Source organism: Antrostomus carolinensis, unplaced genomic scaffold (genome assembly GCF_000700745.2).
Source record: "Antrostomus carolinensis isolate BGI_N321 unplaced genomic scaffold, ASM70074v2 scaffold31863, whole genome shotgun sequence".
In the NCBI taxonomy this organism is placed as follows: domain Eukaryota; kingdom Metazoa; phylum Chordata; class Aves; order Caprimulgiformes; family Caprimulgidae; genus Antrostomus; species Antrostomus carolinensis.
Window position 1 is genome coordinate 51346 of NW_010307795.1, and position 20284 is coordinate 71629.

Consider the following 20284-nt stretch of genomic DNA (forward strand, 5'->3'; position numbering starts at 1 on the left):
CTGTGCTTGTCTCCCAAGAAGGTGGTGGGGATCCTGCCCTGGAAAGCTCTCCACGTGCCTTTTTGATGTCTTTAGCCTGAACAATTGAGTTGTCTGTTAGGCTGTTATCTTCCAGTTGTGTTGATGTTTGTTGTGAGTGTGGCAAATACAATGTACCAGGGAGGCTTCCTGCAGCTGTGTTGGTTTTGTTCTCAGTTCTGGAGACAGGGATCACACCCACAGATGATGGCATGTTTGCATGTCGTGGGAGGGGGCTTGGAGATACTTGAACTCAGTAATCTCAAGTGAAAAGCACCGAGTCCTCAGCTTGTTGTTGCCAGCAGATATGGAGCACGATAGCAAAGATTTAATGATTGTAGGGTGCTTGAAAGTATTTGGACCTTTCCTTTTTACTGAGACTGTAACACACTATCACCATCCTGTGATCATGGGGTGATTCCAGCTGGAACAAATCCAAGCCAGGAAAGATAAGCCTATTTTTTCTTAGCATTTAAGAAAAGCAAAATAAAATATTTTCATGCTGTTTAACAAAAGGTCAGAGCTGCAGAGCTTGGGATGAAGCCTGTCTGTAGAGTGGGGATGCTTGAAAGTGTTTCTAACACTGAGTCCTTTGTTCCTGGTTTGTGGGTCATGGGTAGAACATGTCCTGCTGTACCTGTGTGCATCTGTGTGTGTGTACACATCCCTTTCTGACCACAGACGTTCCTGATTTTCAGTTCTTTGACCACCGGAGACAGGATCTTTACACCAACTGGGTTTTTTTTTTTTAGACTTCTCTGAGCTCATTCTTCATTCCCAACAGTGTTCGGGGAAATGGTCTAATAGGAAAAGCATTTCCTACTGCTCACCGGTGCAAACATGATCATTGAGAAGGAAAACAAAGCTCATCTGAGCCAGAAAGGAGACAGCAGCACAGGGGCATCTAAGGCAATACAAAGTCAGAAAAAAACCCCACTTCTGCTAGAAATAGCCTCGTATTTTTAACTCAGACATTCAGCCAGAAACCAAACAAAAGTCATGCTCCATCAAGAGCAAGGCAAAAAACATTCCTCGGGAGCGTAGCTGTGGGTACACAGGCTGTGTCTAAGAAAAGGCCCCATGGGACACTGCCAACCACCAGTGACCTCGTACACGTGGGGTTTTGGTGAGTGTCCATGGAAGAGCAAGTGAAGGCAGACACGCACACCCCAGCTGGGGTTTGTGCTGTTCCTGACTGATGGAGGTGTGTGAGCAGGCGAGGGACACGCTGCTCCTCCTGTCCTTCAGGGAACCGGTGACCACGCAGCAGGGGCACAAAGCCCAGGGTTTGCGCTTGCAGAGGGGTGGCTCAGGCTCTACCTGACTGCTGCAGTCATCTTCTTTCACCAGCTGTTCTCCCGAGGCCTCTTCCCTGTGTGCCCTGATTTTGCAGGGTGTGTGTGTGTGTTAGCTCCCCACTTGCTCTGGATTTGTGAGCTGAGCCCCGAGAGCCCATTTTTAGTTCAGTTCCCTGGCATACCTGGTGGATTCAACAGGATATGGAGAGCAGCAGTGTGTGGAAAAAAAATGACATCTTCCTCCTTGCGGACACTAAACATGTCCTGTTTTATCCCAAGAGAGAATAGCTCAGTGCACTTGGTGCTCATGGCTGGAGGAAAAGGGTGACTGCCTGTCTTATGTTTTAAAGAATGCCCCTTATTGGGTATCTAATGGACCATAGTCCATATTCCATAAAAACGGCAGTGACAGATGTTTGATTGGGTTTTTCTTCGGGCCAGTAGCTGTACAGAATTCCATAGCCCTATCTTGCAGTCTTTGTAGGCAGGTGCTCCGAAAGGCAGAGGGCAGTTTGCTTGGCAAAATGCAGGTGGGACACCGAAGCCTCTCAGCATTGCTCTTGGCAGGACATCCTGCCATCCTTCCTTGCCAAGGAGGCCCGAGCCCCTGACTAGGTTTTGCCACAGCCTGTGCACCTGCAAAATGAAGGCAGGTTTATTTACATCCCCTTACCTAAAGTTTTCTGAAATATCCTCAGGAATCCAGGAGCCCTGTTGCAGGCAGCAGAGCCCCTCTGGAACATGGTTTGTACCAGCTGGTTGTCTTCAGACCATGCCCTGCCACACGTGAGGTAGCCTCCAGAAAGGGCTCTTCTGCCAGGACGGCATCTCTGCAGTACGTTCTGGTGGACGAGGCTGGGTCACTTCAGGTGAATTTTGCTTTGTGTTGGTGCTCCCAGCTGGCAGTGATGCCAACCTGGCTTTGTAGCACAGACCAGATCTCAGAACATTTAAAGTCAGTGTCATCTTGTGGGCACTTGCCAAAAGCGAAGCAACCCATTGCCTTGCGTTCTGCTTTTGTCTGTCTGTCAGGGGGCTACTGGGGCTGCGTCAGTCTGTTGTAGGGGAGTGTGGGTGGGCTTTTTTGAAAAGCTGTAATTCCCATCTCCGTGAGACTTTTTAATCAAATGTAGCAAACGCCACCCGAGAGGGGAAAGCAGCTTTCCCTGGTCAGGCTGTTCAGACAAGAATACCCCCGATTCCTTATTTTGCGAATGCTCAAAGCAAAAATCCTCTTTAATCCATCAGTAAACAGTGAGTCCTTAATTAGAGGTGAGCTCCAGTGGTTGATCTGAGGTGCTTTTATGGGGTGCCACAATGCCCGCTGTCCCATCAGGAGGTGTGAACTCAGACTGTGCATGCGGTCCTGTGTGCTGCTTTCCCACGGTCGTTTTGCAGAGGAGAACCGAGGCTGTGTGCAGGGATGTCCAGGAAAAAAACTCATCCCAGGACTCCCAGGCCCCAAGCTGAGAGATGCAATCTCTGGATACGTCCTGCTGTCAACACAGCCACTGACCTCCCTCCAGAGGGGCCTCACTGCAGCCAGCAGCTCCCTGGGTCGAGGAGGTCCTGTGGGTGCCGTGCCTGGCCATCTCTGCCACCGACCGCCTCTTGTTTACCTCCCTCTTCCCCATCTGCGTGGTGGGGTGATGCTGCTTCCCTGCTGCCTACCCTGGGGAGGTTACAGAGGCGTGATGATGGCTGTAAAGTTGTTTGAGCTCTGGATGGCAGGAGCTGTGGTGGTGTTATTAGCATTGGTGATGATGGTGCTAATTACTGAGCTGCTGGGAAACTCCCCATGGGAGGAGGTGGGAGAGGGGAGGGGAGACAGGGAAAAGTGAAGGGAGGTGAATTAAGCTCTGGGATGGAGAGGAGCCTGACCCTGCTGACAGCTCTGTCAAGCCCTGGGAGAAGAGCTCAGCCTGTTGGCAAAGCCGTGGGGATGCTGGGATGGATAGGAGAAGCCATGGCCCAGGTACTGCGTAAGGTAGGAGAGCATGCCAGTGCCTGCAGCAGGCCCTTCTGTGCCGCTGAGACCTTCCTGCCGCTGCTGTGCAAGACACTGGTGGTGCACACGATGAAGAGCTCACACAGGAAGGTCACATCGCTGGTGGGGCGGAGGGATGGACTTCCTTCCCCCTCCTGTGGACCCGTGAAGTGGGGGGATTTCCTAGCTGTGGTTGGTGGTCGCTGGGAGGAGAAGGACCAGCACTGCCTGGGTCTGGGGGACAGGCAAGGGCAGGGTCCTCTTCACCTTTGAGGTCAGTTCTGGAGCTCCCATGGGAATACTCAGGGCTGTGGGTGCCTGGTTCTCCACAGGCAGAGCAAAGGTGGGTTTGTTCTGGGAGAAGCTGGTGAGGGTGAGATGCGTTTGGTCACGTTTTCTCTGTTGCAGCAGAGCCCTGAGCAAAAGTAGCTCCTTTAGAGCTCGGTCCCTGAGCCTGCAGTTGTGGGTGGCCAGATCTGAGTGCTCCCTGGGACTCGTGCATTGCACACCTTTTGAATTTCCTCTCTTTTAAAAGTAGCATCAAAGCAGATGATTTTGTACCACGTGAAGCCTGCAGACATCAAAGGCTTGCTCGTAAATATAACCCCTCTGCTCCACTGTGGAGAAGGTCATAACGCTCCAGCTCTTGATTGACTTGGTAACAGCTGTATTTTAGAGGGTAACTAGAAGGATGGGATTTTTCTAACACTTCAGAGATATCAGAGGTTGCGTGTCCCTCACCCCCCTCTCTGGGAGAGCAACCACTGTGGAGAAAGGAGAGGATCCATGGAAGAAAGGGGTAGTGTACTGCTGAAAAAACTGCCAGGGAAGGGGCTGGGGACCTGCCCCAATTCTGGGCCTCGTGTTTAAGGTCAGCACTGAGCTAAAGTCTCTGAGGTCAGTAGGAGCACATGCCAGAGTTCAAGGGCTAAAGCACTTTACTGAGTCAAAGTCCAAAAGCTGGAGCAAAAACCATGGAGAGAGGCAAGGATCAAACCCAATCCTCTCCCCTCCTTGAGGATCAATGCTCTAGAATGGATCTGGACTCTCCTCTTCCCAGGGCAGTGCATCAGCTCAAGGGAGCACTTCCTTGCTCTTCAAACCTGTCCTCCATCCTGTCCTCAGCAAAGACCATTTATAGTCAAGAGAAAGAGGAGCTGTGCTTGATTGCAGTGACAAATTGCAGAGATGGGTTGCTGATGTATTTAGACACTGAACAATTTGCAAGCACGCTGCATCGCCAAACATTCCCTAGGACAAATGTTTTTATAAGACCTTTTTTATGATTACAGTGAGGAGCAACCATAAAAGAAGGGAAAATTTTGTAGATCACACCCCTCCCACCCCAAAGGCAGGTTGCCAGAGCTCTTTGATGGTTTTCTCGCTCAGGATTTACCAGGGGATTGTCAGGTTGCAGGAGCCATGCACAGAGCAGATGCTCGTGGTTGACCCTCTGCCTGGCCTGCAAAAGTATGAGGGTTCAGATCCTGGCGTCACTGGGCAGGGAGCGGAGCTGGAGGGCAGCGTGGCATCCGTGGCAGGGAGGTCCTGCCAGTCCCTGCTGAATCCTGTGTTGTCCAGGCAGCACCAGGGTGTCAGGTCCCCCTGTCCATCCCCTGTGACTTCACTGTGGATGCAGAATTGGCCAGATGGATGCTGGGGTGCAAGAACAAATATGGCCTGGGGGGGTTTCCTCCTGGACACTCGCGCTTTGGCCCCAAAGCATCTTTTCCTTGGTTGTCTTGTGTTGTTTGAGAGGAGATTAAACTGATACTTCCTTGCAGTCCCTCAAGAGCTTGCTTGAACATGGGGGGTTGCACCAGGCAGCCTTTGCTGCTCCATGGTGGCTATATCTGTGCATCTTCCCTCTTTTAAGCTGAGGCAGGCTCTTTGTCTCATTGATGTGTGAAGTACCGCAGTGCAAGGGCAGTGCACATGCACACCCTCCTTTATCCCCCAGCCTTTATGTTTTGTTTAACTGCACGGGTATAATTATGCCATTATCCATGGTCAGACTTTCTGGTGTAACCGTGCTCCAAGAATCCAAGAGCAAGGGGGGATGGAGAAGAGAGAAGCTGGAGTCAGGGAGAGGGAAGGCGGCTGCTGCTAAATTTAAGACTGTTCCTATGACACCTGGAGGCTGCTGTGCTGGTGTCAGTCCTGTTGGAACTGAGCAGGTAAACACTGAGCCGTGGATCGTTCTTGTAATGCTTTATCTTCCTGTTCAGTGTGTGGGACCTTCTGTAGTGCTTTGGACAAACACAGACCTGGGAGAAAGGCTGTGCTGAGATATTTCCGAGCTGGAGGCAGGATGTGCCGGAAAACTTTCTGTAGGGCCAAGTCTGACAGGTATTGGGAGGCTCTTCCAGGGGTTTTGGCTGCAGCTAGGGATCTGGTTGCCTCCCCAGAGTCATCTTAAATTGTCTGACCTTTCTTTCCATATGTCTGTCTGAGTCTTTTTGTTAAGCTCTAGGGCCCTTCTTGTCCTTAGCTTCCCTCTTCTGACTCAGGTGGGCTGGTTGCACAGATGCTGCATGAGCCAGAAGAGATGTCAAAAATGCTCTCCCAAATGTGGAGGTGCAGCAGAGACAGGAGAGCAGGAGCCAAGACTGTCGTGAGTTTTGCGATGCAGAGCCCTGACACGCGCTGTTCCTTGCTGGGACTTTGGTGCTAGCATGGGAGGCAGGGAAATAAACGGGTGGATAGAAAATCTCTGCAAAGTAACTGCACAGAGATGGGGGGGGGGGGAAATAGCATTTTCTGGCTTGCGCTGCCTCTGCTGCCTCCATTGCCTCAGAGGTAAATTATCACTTTCTTCCTTAAATATTAACAGCTGCCAGGTAATGAATTCCCCCTCTCTGTTTTATAATGGCACTAAAATTGGGATTTGTCTTGATTTTCTCTGTAATTATCCAATGAGAGTGTGTGAGTGAGAGGGAGGCATGGCAGAGCAGGGCCTTGCAGGCTCTGCTGCAGGCAAGTGTCGTGCCTGGGGCGCGCCGCGCCGCGACACGCCCCTTCCCAATGGGCAGCTCCGGTGCGTGGGGCTGGGGCTGCACAAGCAGTTATGTGAGGCTTATGGTTTTACAGTCCTTCATTAAGTTACTTTTCCTCATGCAGAGGTGCAGGTTTGGGAGGTAGGCTAGAGTACACAGTTGGAGTAAAAGCCAGAATTACCTGCCAGGCTCCTCAGCACCCCACGGAGAAGAAGCTGATCCTGGCAAGGTGTGGTTGGGAGAGCGCGTGGGTAGGAGCAGCGTCGCCAGCAGGGAGAGGTGAGGCAGGAGCCCTCCTCATCCTCCGGAGCACTGGGGCCAAATGCTGGGCTTGCCTCTCTCTGAGCAACCCCCTCCTCACCTGCATGTTGGACAACTGTGTGACCTGAGGTTTGGTTCTGTGAGACACCAGCTGTCTCCAAAGAGCTGGGAGCAGTTTCCTGGGCTCTGCTGCTGAGTGACAGTCCATGGTGTGCCAGCCCAAGTCTTCCTTTGCATCCCTGCCTTGCCTATGTGGGTGGCCAGAGGAGCCTTACAGTCACCCCTGCAGAGGCCAAAATGGGAGTCCAGAGTCTCTGTCATACGTACCTTGAGTGCAGTGCAGGCTGCTGCCTGGCTTGATTTGAGAAGCAGTGATCATCTCTTCTGCCCACAGCTTTTGCTTATGAGAAGGTTATGGGCACTGGCTGCGTAACCCACCCTTTGCAGCCAGGTCCCAGGGGTGTCTCTGCTCAGAGCAACGGGCTCGTCAGCACCAAGGAGACTCTCAGTTGATGCTGTTTTCATTTTAGGAAGGTGACTGCTCTGCTATGGAGCCCCTGAAGGTCCTGTGAATGGATTTGACATTTCTTAATTTAAGCCAGGAAAAGGTCAGACTGTAACCTCTGGGTCACCAGTGAACATTTGACTCTTTTGGGTGCTGAAGCAGGAGAAATAACCCCTAGAAAGCCCACAGCACAGGACAAGTGTTAACTATTCTCTCCTCTTTGCCATGCAGACAGTATGGAGGACAACAGCTAAGCAGCAAAGAGAACCTGTCGCCACTTAAGAGGCAGATCACTCCCACGTGCTCTGTGGGACAGGACTGATGTTGGCAGGGCAGATGGGATCTCTGTGGGCTGCAGCGTGGTCGGTGTCCTCTCTCTGGGGCGGCGGTGGGTTAAGGACTGCTTGCTCAGGGCTGGTCCTAGAGCTGCCCTGGCAGTGTCCTGCCCACATTTTGCTCTGAACCAGAAGCAGGGCAGAGGTGTTGCTGCCTGTGTGTCAGACCCTAGCCCTTGTCCTCAATTAGAAGTTTCAGTACTTAAGGTCTCAGAGATAAAGCTGAATTCCTTATCTTCCTGTCTTTGGGATATTCTTGCTGGTTGGACACCCTCTTTCTGTCTTTTCCTATTATGCCTGTCCCTTATTTTTCCTTGTCCTAGACTGAGGTCAGGTTGTGAATCAAAGCAGTGCTGTGGAAAGGAGGTAGGAGGCAGGATTTAGCACAAGCCTGAGCTTGTGCATCAGCCACATGCAGAAAAAAGAATGTAGTTGCTCCCCCCAGTGCAGGACGGCTGTCTAAAACCCTTGGCTTTGCAGAGGTTGCACCAAGGACCCCCGAGATCTGGATGCTTCTCAGATCCCTTGGTCTGAGGATCAGGGGAATGTATGAAAGCACATCTGAGACCCCATATTCCATCCATAACTGGCTAAGTGTGGAAGCCAGTTTTGGAGCTAGAAAACTGTAAGAGCCTGCCTCTTACCAGAGGAACCTGCTCTAGGAAGGAGGTAAAAACTGAACTGGTTGTCCAAGGTCCCCCAGCAGACCTTTGTTTCAGTTTACCACAGGTCTGCAGACTGGCCAGTCCAGTGGTCCAGGCAGGAGCTGACTAACCAAGCTCCCAAAATACATTCTTCTTCCCTTGACTCACTGTAACTGAGTTTTCAGTTATTGGCACTTTGAAGCCATAATTGAGGTCTGCTTTCCTCCTTGCACAGCCTTTTCTCCCGGCAAATTGTCAGCCATCAAGTGGTATGAGACAGTAAGAGAGATGTTACACTCACCATTTCCTAGAAACTGTCACTTTAAAGAGAACAATACTAAAAAGAAGGATGAATCAAAGCCAGACCCAGAGCAATAAAGCTCCAAATGTTTGACTTTTCTCAAAATCTGGAACTCTTCATTCATTTCTAGGGTCTCTGCCACGCCTGGGGCACTTTGTACATTCACAGTTCCATTCCCTCATGTTTAGTAAACTACATGTGCCAGAAGAGCTTAAAAAAAATCATAGTCTAGGTTCTCTTTGGATGTAAATCAGCATAACAATGCTCAAATCTCTGGAGCTGTGATGCCACCAGATGACACAGGAACCTCTACTGGCTGGGGATTTTGTTTGGTTTCCTTGCACGACTCTCTCTTGCTCAGGCAAAGGCGAGTGCAAGAGGTAGCGTGGCTGTGCCTGTGTTTCACCGGGGCACCAGCAGTGACCTGTACCCGTGCCAGCGCCGGGGGCTGAGCTCCCAGCCGTGGCTGGTGGGATCTGATGTGTCAGGGAGCACCTGATGGATCCAGCCAGTCTGGGGATCCAGTGTGGACTGGGGCTGGGATGAGAGCGTGGTCTGGCTGTGCTTGCCCGAGCTGTGCTGTGTGCTTTTCTGTTGCTTGGCAGGTCTATGTAGATAATCTTTTCTGTACAGTAACTTGTGGTTCTCTTTATATGATCTATGTTTAAAAACAGGGAAATGCACCCTAATAACATGGGGTGTGGGTTTCATTTAAGGACAGACCTGCAGCAGTGCAGGAGCCTGACTAATCAGACCAGTTTTGTCTGTACCTTATCTTTGACAGCGGCTGTTACCAGCTGCTGGACAGGGCTATGGCGCTGGTGGCTCTCCCAGAAGACACAAACACAGCACGACCTTGGGGCAAGTTTGGCTTTAGTCTGTTAGTTACAGCCCAGCTTTGGGGAGGCCAGATCACAGCCTGTGAGCAGCTTGTTGGGTGCAGTCACTTGGGTGTCCTGCCCAGAGACTTGCCCCTGCGCCCCCCCTTTGTTCATCACCAGCGCAGCTCTGGCCCCAGCGTGTGTTTGTGGTCAGGCAGGAGAGTTCAGCAGTAACCTCTTCTGCTAGTGGGTTGTTCTCTAACCCACTGCTTAGGGACAGACACGGTCCCATCCAATGCCTGTCCTCTCTCCTGGATTTAGGATCGCCATGGGGAAAGGGGAGGTTTTGGGGTCTCTCTGGTCTGTCCTTGTGTGTGTGCTTGGACTAGGTGTAGGAAACTGAGGTTCCCTGGGAGCTGGCTGAGGGTCCTTCAGGAGTAAGGAGAAAGACATGAATCCATAAATCAGAGGAGCCTGAAATGAGGAATGTTCAAGTGCTGTTTCTTGGAGCTCTCGTGATAAAAAACGGCAGCAGGAAGGCTCCCTCTGCCCCTCTCCGAGTGTGAACGCTGTCAGGGGGATGTCAGGGTTAGAGGTGCAGGCAGCGAATCCCAGCTGGACAGGAGAAGGTCTCCTGGCTTTTGGCAGTCGCTGCTGGCTGCCCGCTGAGCAGGGCACAGCCTGTGTCCTGGGTTGTGACAATCTTCAGCCCCTGCTCACACCTCGCCTTCAGCTTGCCTCCACATTTCCCATTAGCAGTGCTATTTTTGAGCCTCCCAAAGCAATTAACACCAATTAATCTAAAAAAGCCTAAATAATGGCTTTTCAGAGCCGCCGGCTCCTTCTTGTTCCCCATGTGGCCCCAGAAAACTGCAACCCGAACCTGGCAGAACTGAGTCCAGTTTTAACTGTGCTGTGCGTGCAGGGACTGCTGGGGAAGCTTCTTGGGGGGGTGTGCAGTTAGAGAAGGGCCTGAACGATCCCATGGATCCAACTTTTCCATCCCGGATGGTGGTGTCTGTGCCACAGAGAGAGTTGCAGTTCCTTGTGGTGCTTGTTAAGCTGGAGGAGACAGGGAACCAGCTTCTGCAGATCAGTACAGCCCCCTCTTGAGAGCCAGCAAAGAGTAAGACCACGGAACGTGTTTGGGTGCAGGAGGTGCAACTCCCCTGGGACCTGCAGAAAAGTCCCTGGAGGACTTTTTGCCTGTATCTAAAGCCATTTGCATCCCAGTTGTTCTCTGGGCACTGTCACGTGGAGCAAATCAGCCTCCCCGGCTTTGCCTTCCCCACACGGGGTGTAGTTTCATCTTGTCCTTTCAAACAGCATCCAGAGAGCGAGAGCTGCTGCTTGCTGGTGGGAGCAGCTGTTCCTCTGTGCGTGTGTCATTTTTGTCTTGCCTGTTTCAGCTCATCTGAGAAGGGCTGTGTCTGACCATCGCTGAAATGGTGAACCCGCGGGTACCGGCCCCAGGATCCTCCCTGTCCTCAGCAGGGCCAGGATTTCATGTTCTGTGGGGTGCCTTGCATACCACAGCCTTGATCTTGAGCACGGCCTTCAGGCATTACTAGAATATGAGTAAATAATAATTAAGATCTGGGCGTTTGCTGCACTGAAGAGTGTTTATACGAAAGTTGGATGTTGCTAATGTAGATGGGTGTGTGTGGATCCACTGACTAACTTCACCCGATCGATACCACCCCTGGTGAAGGTGCTGCATCTGTGCAGCCGCTTTTTAAAACAGCGCTGTGCTAAGAGCGAGTAGGTGTCTAAATAAAAGTATGTTTCAAGAAAGCAGCACAGTTTTGGCAATCCAGAGACAAGTAGGCTTTCCTGCAAAGCATTTTCAAAGCAAATTGTCAGTAGGTTCCAATTTCAGATGCATTGAGTGCAGTGTATTGTGGGGAGGAGGGCATATCTGCTGCTGGGGGAGCGTTGGATCATTTCCATCGCTGAAGAGGAGCACGTCCTTCACTGGGCTTCTAGGCACCTGTCTCCTCCATCACCTCCTACTCCTTGGTAGGACTAGAAGTGGAGAGGTGCTGGTGGGGTCCAGTGGATGAAGTAGGTGACTGGGAGTTAAGCACTATATATTAACCTTGGCTTCTGTGCTAATTAATCAAGAATATGGGTTATATCCTTTAAAGCAACAGAGTTATTTCAGTTTAGCAAATTACTGCTGCTCAGCTGAGACTCAGCAGCTGAGCCTGGTCCTAGTTCCACCCCTCTCCAACTGCAAAGTAGATCACTGGAACTAGTTTGAGCTAAGACATTGTGTTTTGCTGCTTGGGTGTGTTATGGTGTGCATGACCAGGTACTGCGGCAATGTGTGAGGGTGAGCATTGGTTATACTCCAAGAACTTACTGGCATCTGCCTATAACCTGATTTTTTTTAAGCAAATACTTCAGGTTCACTCCCAGTTTAGGCATTTGAGGGATCCTCCAGGTTTTTGATGGGCCAGTATAGCTGCCCGTCTCCCTCCATATACTGGAGAGACTGACCTGGAATGATGATGCTTCTGGCTTGTCTCCTTGGTTAGTAATTTAAGTTTCAGGTTCTAGATCTAGGCTTGTGTGTTTCTTTTAAATGGTGACAGGGAAACCCAGCCTGGCATGGTAAATGCTGTCAAAACCTACGTGGAAAAGTTGCTACATGAACTGCAAGGGTATTGCTGTAGCTCTTTGAGGACTGTTTGCATACGCTAATATCTTGCCTCCCAAAGAGAAACCAGGAGTAATTTCCGTGACCTGGAAGCACTGGTCTCAGAAGTGGGGGCTGTGATTTCAGGGTAGATTACCATATGACTGGGGAAAAAAGTGTAAATCCAGAATTAATGAGGTTCTTGCACAAAGTGGCCAAATCTGAGCGCGGTGGAACTGAGTTTTCGGGCAGTCGGACCGGCACTGCGAGTAGCAGAGGTGTCACTAACACTTCAGCCAGACACTCACGCAGGCATGCCACCCTCCGTCTCAAAATAAAATCAGCAGTGATATTGTCACCTGCAGTGATCCAGAGGCACAGATTTAGGCTGCGTGTGGCAGCAGGGCACGCTCCCAACAGGTCAGCAATTACTGTGTTAGGGAAGGAGGGAGCGTGGGCGAGTTATTTTGATTTTGTTTGAAACAATAAAACCCAAGTTATTTGAAATCTTAACAACAGAACCAGCTTTTAGCACCGGCGTTTATAGGAATGAGTGGGCGAGTTGTTTAAAGGAAAAAAAAAAAAATCTTTGAAAACAGTCCAAGTAAGGGTGATAATTCCATCCTACAGGGGAAGCACGGTGCGTGTCCTGTGTCTGAGCAGCGTGTGCATGGTCTGCAGCAGGGGCAGTTTGCAAAGCACGTGGAAGGGCACACGTGTGCCGAGGGCGCTGGGGCACACGCAGCTCCCTGGCATGAGAGCTGGAACGTGAAGTTGCAGGTGGTGTCTGCAGATCCTGGACTGTTCACTCACCCTTCTTTGCTGCACCCTAAACCCAGATGCAAAAAGTCATTTCCTCTTGCTGTTCCAAGCACCCACCTCTTGTGTGGGGGCTCTGCTCCTGGGTTACACACATCTGCTGCATTTCACCCTCAGTACCACCTTCAGATGCCCCCTTCATAGCTGTCCCAAGTCAACTCAGCCCTTCAGAGAAGGGGAAGAGCCTCAGTTCTGCTCTGTTCCCCTCTTACCCTGTCTGCTGAAGTATCCCCCTAACTCAGACCCCAGCAGCACAGCAGCACACACGTTCAGCTCACACGAACGTGATGGCACCGAGCGTGACAGCAGGCAGGTTGGCTGTGCCCTGCCCCTTGCCCTTCCTTGCCCCCTCTTTTCCTCCTCAGTAGCATTTTTAAAAATTAAATCACAAACTAAATGGAAGGTTTGGTATGTGAGCTCCCCAGGCAGCAGCTTAGTTTGAGGCCAGTTCCCAATTGTCTCTTGCCTTCCATAGCCTGCGGCACCAGAACAGAATAGGGGCAGAGTAATTGCCTTTTGCCTGCTCTGTCCTGGTACTGGGACTTTGCAAGGTCCTGTGTGTTGGAGAGCTGGAGAGCTGTGTTGGAGAGCTGGCCTCTTCTCCTGGCACACGACACGTGGGGCTGCCCCACAGGACAGATCTTGGCCAGCGTCACTGGTGCTCCGGGGGGGTCCATCTTGCGTGTCCACAGCGTCCCCGCTGTGGCAGTTCTGCCAGTGTCTCCTCACCACAGGGCATTTTATCACTTGTTGCTTCAGAGCTTGTGTTTGCCCCTGAGCCCAGCCTGACCCCCTCCCCGTTGGCCAGATCAGCCTCGTGGGCACTGATGGGTTGGCAGTGCCCGATGGCGGCTGCCCCCGTCCTGCTGCTCTCCTGGAGATGCTTTATGCATCTGTGGTGCCTTGCCCTTGGGTCCAGGATGGTTGTGAAGCCCAATGAGGCTTCACATCCCTCCTGGGGAGGGGAGGGGGCTGGGGGCTGAGACCCACTGTGCCCTGTGGGCAGCCTGGCAGCAGGGAGGGGCCAGGAACCGACCCGGGAGTCCTGGTCTTGGGCCCCACACAGTTTCCATGTTTCTCATTCCTGTGTGACTCCTGGCAATAAATTTCCTGGTATGGAAAGCCATGGGCAGTCCCCAAAAGCTGCATTTGTTCAGGGTAAAGACATTTTCTATTTTTGCAATGAAAAATGAGAATGAAGGGGACAGTGTGGACAGAGAGTCAAGAATGCCAACGGGGCTCTGTCCCTATTTTGCCAGTGCCCTTTGGCAAGCTGCTTCTCTTTCCAGTGACCCATTTCACTGTCAGAAATTCACATTTCACATTCACGTTTCACAAACGGGAGGTAAGAACAGCTCCTTGGCTGTTGCATAGCATTTTCCTCTTTCCATGTTTAAAACCTTGTTGTAATTAGAATTCTCCCTCTGTTAAACAGTGGTACATTTCAATGAAGAGATGCTTTTGGCTGAGCATCTTTGGCTCTTGCAATAGGATAAAAAAAAAAAAAATCACATAATATGAGAAGCTAAAAATGATCCTTCAATATTTTGGTGCTTTAAATCAGAGTGATCATATTGTGTCTGTATGTGCACGGTGCATTTACTGTCGTGGTACGTGTGCCTGTAGAGCTGAGCGTGTTTGCAGATGTAGTTTAGGAAAATTGATCCAAATCTATTTTTAAGGTAAAGTGTGTGTGGTGGGTAGGAGGTGAGGAGGTGGAAGGAAAGCTAAATATTCACATAGCTCCACTGTGTGTTTAAGAGCATCATCTAATAACGCTGGGATGGTGGCAGCGAGGTGAGGGAGAGACGCGCTTGGCTGGAGCCCACCCCCCGGTCCAAGGGCACAGGAGTGACTCCGGGAGGAGCGTGGCGAGCAGGGCTGGCGCTTTAAGCTGCATCTCGCACCCAGCGGGTCAGCGGTGCTGGCGACGTTCTTCACATGGCTGCGCGCTCCGCATAAATCTCTGCTCCGGCAGCCGGAGCGGGGCTGGGAGAGCTCTGGCAGGGCTCTCTCCGCCTGCTGCCGGTAGCTAAAGAGCATCGAAGCGGCAGCTCCGCGTCACCAGCCTCTGCCCTGCGAGGTGAGGTCGTTCTTGCCCGTGGACATGTAAAAGCTGGAGCCTGGGGAAGAGCTGGCTGCTGAGGTCAGTAAGTAAAACTCGGTTTTTGTTTGTGTTTCCCTCCTGTCCTCTGAAATGAGAGGCTGGCTCGGGGGTAAGAGAAGGAGGCAGGTCCAGAGATACAGAAGAGAGATTTGCTCGGGCCAGGGCTTGGATATCGCCTGCGTGTGCTGGTTTTTTTAAAGTTTTCAGGTTTGAACTTTTTATTATTAATATTTTTTGCAACTTTCTGGGGAAATGGATCGAGCGGTGCACAGACTGCTCGGGGATCTGCTGATGTCTGGCAGCACAGCGTGGCGAGCATGGTTGATGGCTCTCTGTGGTTGGTGACTGTCCATGCCTGGCCGTGCTTGCTGGGGGAGGACGGGGTGGGTGTCTGCTGGCCAGCCCTGGCGCTTTGCGCAGTGCTTCGGCATTGGCATTGGCACATTGGGAAGTGCTGTCCTCAGCAAAGACTGGACATGTTTAACAGGTTTTCTGACTCTGAAGGTGACAGTCTCATCAAGCAGTGGAGACCCCAGCCAGCACTGAGCTGTTGGTGGCCGGGGACTGGGAGAGCCCTGCTCCCGAGCCCAGAGACAATGCTCCAGACATCTCAGGAAAACAGGCTGAGGCTTTTGGCCAGAGGTTTTCTTCTGCTCCTCTCCTCCAGCTCCCCCTCGGCTTCTGGGAGGCTATTTCCAACCCTCCCCTCCGATGCCTTTCACCAGGTGAAGTGATGAGGTGGGGAAGTTACTTCAGAGCTTGATGCACCAGCGAGGTGAGGGGTTTTGGGGTTGTGGCACCTCGGTGGTTTCCTCCAGGATGAGATGTTGAGGTGGTGCAGGGATAAAGCAAATCTGCGTGCAGGGGGCTGTCAGGCAGCGGGGCAGCCCAGGATAAAGTGCTCCCAGCACTGGCAGTCACCAGCACCATCCCAGTCCTTCTCCTGCCTGGTCATTTTGGGGTGGACTGCCTTGAAAAGATAGTCGGTGAGCAGTTGTGATGTTTCTGGTTTATAGAGGGAGGGAGAGCTGAGGCACGGCACAGGGGTGTAGATGTGTTGGGATGGATACATGCCAGGCCTGGGCAGATAACCGCCTGCTACAACACGGGGCACGTTTTTTCCAAGAACTGTCTGTAGTCAAGAGCTTGTCCCTGGGGACAAATCGCTGGGTCCTGTCCCAGCTCCGCCACTGCATCACTGCGGGACATGGTCAAGTCACTTAACCTCCAGGTTGTCTCCTGACTGCAATAAGGTGAGGATGAGGAATTGGTGGTGGACACATTTAAAGGCTGAGGCAGTGCTCTCTGAGGGGCTGCTGTGGGAGAAGCGGTGAAAATTGCTGTGTTATCCCTGAACCTGCTGCTGTCCTCACCTTGTCCCTGACCTGCCCTGCCACCAGAGCCAGACCACCTTTGAGCAGCAGCTCCTGAGCTGGATCCACTGAGCCAGACCCACCGGGGTCCATCTGCCCGCAGGTACGGCAATGCCATCCTCCTCGGAGCGGTGGGCAAAGCCGGGGTGAGCAGTGCTCGAGCTTGATGAGTCCTTGCTGCTTCGGGGCAGGTCTGCAAGAAGTTGAGCCTGGAGGAGAGGAGGGGGACCAAAGGCAGACCAGCACCCGGGGGGACACCAGCTGCAAAAGCAGAAGCTGATCTGATGGAGGAACAAGGTTTGGCGCTTTGAGGAGCTCATGGTCTGTGGTTTGGCTGGCTGGGCAGCGCTCCCTTCCAAGGGGACGTTTCGCCCCTGCATGGTACGGCAGGTGCTTTTGGCACATAACAGGAATTGCTGGGACACGTGCTGTGGCTCTGCCAATGCAGAAATCATCCATGGGGTTCTCTGGAGCTCTGTCCCAGAGCAACCTGGAGCATGTTGTGTGACCGTGATTGGACAGGTTTTTGGTGGGGCTCAGTGGCAAACGTGGGGAGAGCTGCATCCCACCCTGGCTGCTGCTGCTTCCCGGGAGCCCTCTGACTCTGCCTGCGCTGACTTCACACCCTGTGTGGGCAGCAGGAAGCTGTGGGAGAAGCTGCCACCACCAGAGCCGTTGGGTTGAGGGTATTTGTAACAGCAAGTGCCGATGCATGGTGGGGAAGCGCAGCCAGGGCCGGTGGTGGGTACGGGCTGTTTAGGTGCCAAAGTGAGACTGGGGACAGGGTGCTGCCTGTGAGCTGGAGCAGCGTTGTGGAGCAGAAAGCCCAAGTCCCCAGGATGGGGCTCAGGAACATGTCAGAGAAAGGCTCTTCTCTACAGAGACCCTGGTGGGCAGCAGCGTCCAAGGGTGGAAACCTTGCGGGGCATTTGTGGGCTGTGGCTTCAGGTGTTGGGAGCTGGGAAGTGGTTTAGCTCTTGCAATTAGGCCTTTTATGTTTGTTTAATGGTTTTCCTGAATCTGAGTGAAGGTGGCCAAGAGGGTTTAGGCACGGTCTGTTCTCACTTTGTTTTGCTTTGCCTGGGATCTCTTCAGCCTTGGCCTCACCTGCGCATCTGGAGGGGCCAGTCTGAGGGGTTTCCCCAGGAGATGCTGGTCTGTGCCTGGGGTCAGAGCTGGCCAGCCCAGGACCTTCTCGTCCAGAGACTGTGGAAGTTTTTATTTAGCGTGAGTGAGAGTCTATTGGAGAGGAAATAGGGTGCATTTGTGCTCCTCAGGGCAGCGACCTGCAGCCTAGGAGAGGCTGGGGCTTGGGGCAGCCCCAGCACTGGACTTCCCTGACCCCTCCTGAAGAACCACTGGTCCCAGCCGAGCTAAGGGGCTCCCTGGAGCGGCATTGCTGAGGGGAGAGCAGCAGCAGGCTCCCCATCATTCCCCACAGCTGCTCTTCACTGCCTTTCCCAACACCTCAGCTGTGTTTTCCACATCCTGTGTCCAACCTGGCAGGTTAAGCAGCCAGCTCATCCACCAGCAAATAAACACGTGCAAATGCCTGGATGCCTTCCCGTGAGGGAGACCTGGTTCAGGTGAGTGAGTCCTGCTCCCAGGTTGCTCAGTTCTCTGATGAGCTGGCAGCATCCAGGTGGAAACACCACTCAGAAAATGTGAACAAAGCTCTGACCTCCAGGTACGGGAGCTCTGCCTGCCTGGGACAGTGGCCATCCCTGTCCTCTCCAGGTTGGGGAGCAGGAGCAGGGGCTTCACACTCATCCCGGTTCACACACAGGGAGAGATGTGTGTGTCTGTGCCTGCGCTGAGGACAAGCATGTGTGCGGCCGGAGCTGCCCCAAGGGTGATCTCTGCCCCGTCCGCAGGTGCCAGCACCAGCCCTGGGTCTCTGCCCAGCACACAAGGGGTTTGTTTGCTGCTCTGCCCGTGATGGAGCCTGGCTGACCGGAGGAAAATAACAGTTGGCAGAATTTGGGCAGCTGTGGTGCTAGAGGTGGAGGATGAATGATGAGGCCAGGCAGGGACACCAGCCATGAGGTGAGAAGTGATCTCAGGGCTGGAAACCAAAACTGCTGCCCAGGAACCGTTTAGGGATGTGGGTCTTGGGGCCGTGGTGCCTGGCTGTGTGTGTCTGTGATCGCAGGGCTGTTGCTCAGCCCCGTTAGGGAATGCCCTGGCTCTCGGGAAGCCTCCTGACCATCCTGGATGTGCCAAGCCCTGGGTACGCACAGCTCGGTAGCAGATGGTGGGCCCCGGGGTGTGATTGCGCATCCATCTGCCCTCCCAGCTCCTTCCTCGGGGCTCGGAGCAGACTGCGAGCGGAGGAGCCAAGCGCCCTTGTCATATTTGGGTGTTTTAATTAGAGAGGTGCAGGCCTGGGGCAGTGCCTGGTGCCAGCGGGTGCTGTGAGCCCTGCGGCATCGCACATCCCGGGCTGGCACAGCACCTGCCAGCCCCAGCTCCTGCCCCTCTGGGTGCCACCGTACCAGGAGGTGCCCAGGCATGCAACCAGCCCTGTCCCACACTTTTTGTGCACCGGCTGCTCTTCCTGCCAATTCAGAGCATCCTTCCTTCTCCCAGGCACGCTTTCAGCAGGGATCCTGGCACGGGAGGTTGCAGGGTCCCTGGCAGGATGCACCCCAAGGGAATCTGGTCTCTGCTGAGGGGAAGCCCTGAGCTGGGGGCTCTGACCAACGCGCTCCCCGGCTGTTCCCACAAGGCAAAACTTCTCCTGTGGACCTGTGGCTGCGCTGGTTTATTCTGTGTGGTTGCAGGGAAGCTAGAGGGAGGTTTGGTGTGAATGAGCCGGCTTCCTCCTCTAGCCTGAAATTTGGGTCACACAAGCCAGCATAGCAGAGCTGTGATAGATGTTCAAGCCCAAGCAAGCTTTGATTTCCAAGGCTGGTGGTTCAGAGGGTCTGTCTGAGCCGCTGTTTCATTACCGGATCAGCACGTGGAAAGAGGTGAGAGGGGTTTTTCCCCTCCTTGATCAGCTCCCACATTGCTAATGTTCCTCTCTGGCCCGCTGCTAATTTTGACGCTGCCCTAAATAGAAGCTGAGTGCATCTCATCTGCTTCGCTTAGCATACGGGGAAAATTGTTTCCCTTCATTTACTGAATCCGACTTGCAGCTTTAACCCTGTCAGCACAAGGTTCTCCCCAGCCCAGATTTCCCTCAAAGGGCTTCGTGTGCCTCTGCCCCGATGAAGAGCTCTCTGCTGGGAATGGCACTGCACTTGGTAGGAGAGGGAGAGCTCCCAGGCTGCCCAGGACGGCCACGGGCAGAGCTGGGAGTGGGGCTTTGCTTCGTGAGCACCCAAGGAGATCCCTTTCTCTGCTGAAAGGCCGGGTGCTCTGGGCTCTCTCTGCTCTCTCTCTCTGTCTGGTGGGGTGTGCTGCTCCCCAGGAGGAACCCAGTGCCCTTCCCGGACCCTGTGCTGGAAGATAGCTCAGCTCAGGCAGACCCAGTTGTAGGAGTTCTTGGTTGGCTTCTGTTGTGGTATTTTTTCCGGCATCTGGTGGGACCAGCTCAGCACGCAGGGACGCTTTCTGAGCCTGACAGATGCCCCTCTTATCGCTGTCTAATTTTATATCCCATTCTGAGTGGCTCCTCAGAGTGATCTGCTGTTTCTACTGCACTGGCTGCTCCAGCACTGGGTTTGCTCTCCCAGCACAGGGCACAAACCCGCTCTCTGTGCTGGAACTGGACACAACACAGCGCTTTAGAAAGGCTGTCTTGAATGTGAACCCTTCTGCAGCGCAACTTAAATATATCCCTGTCTAGTGCAAGGCGCTTATTTGGGGCTCTGGTGCAAGAAACTGTTTTCCTGAAAAACTATAATTTAGTGTCATTTGCAGCTGGGTGACTGTTACAAATCCTGAGGACACGGGAGCACTGAAAAGAAGCACTGGGAGTGCGGGGGGCAGTGGCCTGCAAAGGTTAAATTTAGGTGGTCAGAAGGGCCGGCTGGGTGCTGGCCTGCCCGAGCTTGAGCTGAGCCTCCGCTGGGCACACGACAAGACTCAGCCAGGGCATCCACATCCCCCTGGTCCCTCACGCTCCTGACCGTGGTCCCTCTCTGAGCCCACCCCTTTGCCAGCCCAGAAGCTCCTCTTTGCTGCAGAGCTGTGCCAGGGTGAACGCTGTCCCCTTCCCTCCCCTCTTTCCC

General features: G+C 53.0%; 1 protein-coding gene across 1 annotated transcript in view; it reads left to right on the forward strand.

Annotated features, from left to right (window-relative positions):
* LOC104523103 (G-protein-signaling modulator 1) overlaps positions 1-20284 on the forward strand; it is a 55288-nt gene that overhangs the window by 31099 nt on the left and 3905 nt on the right.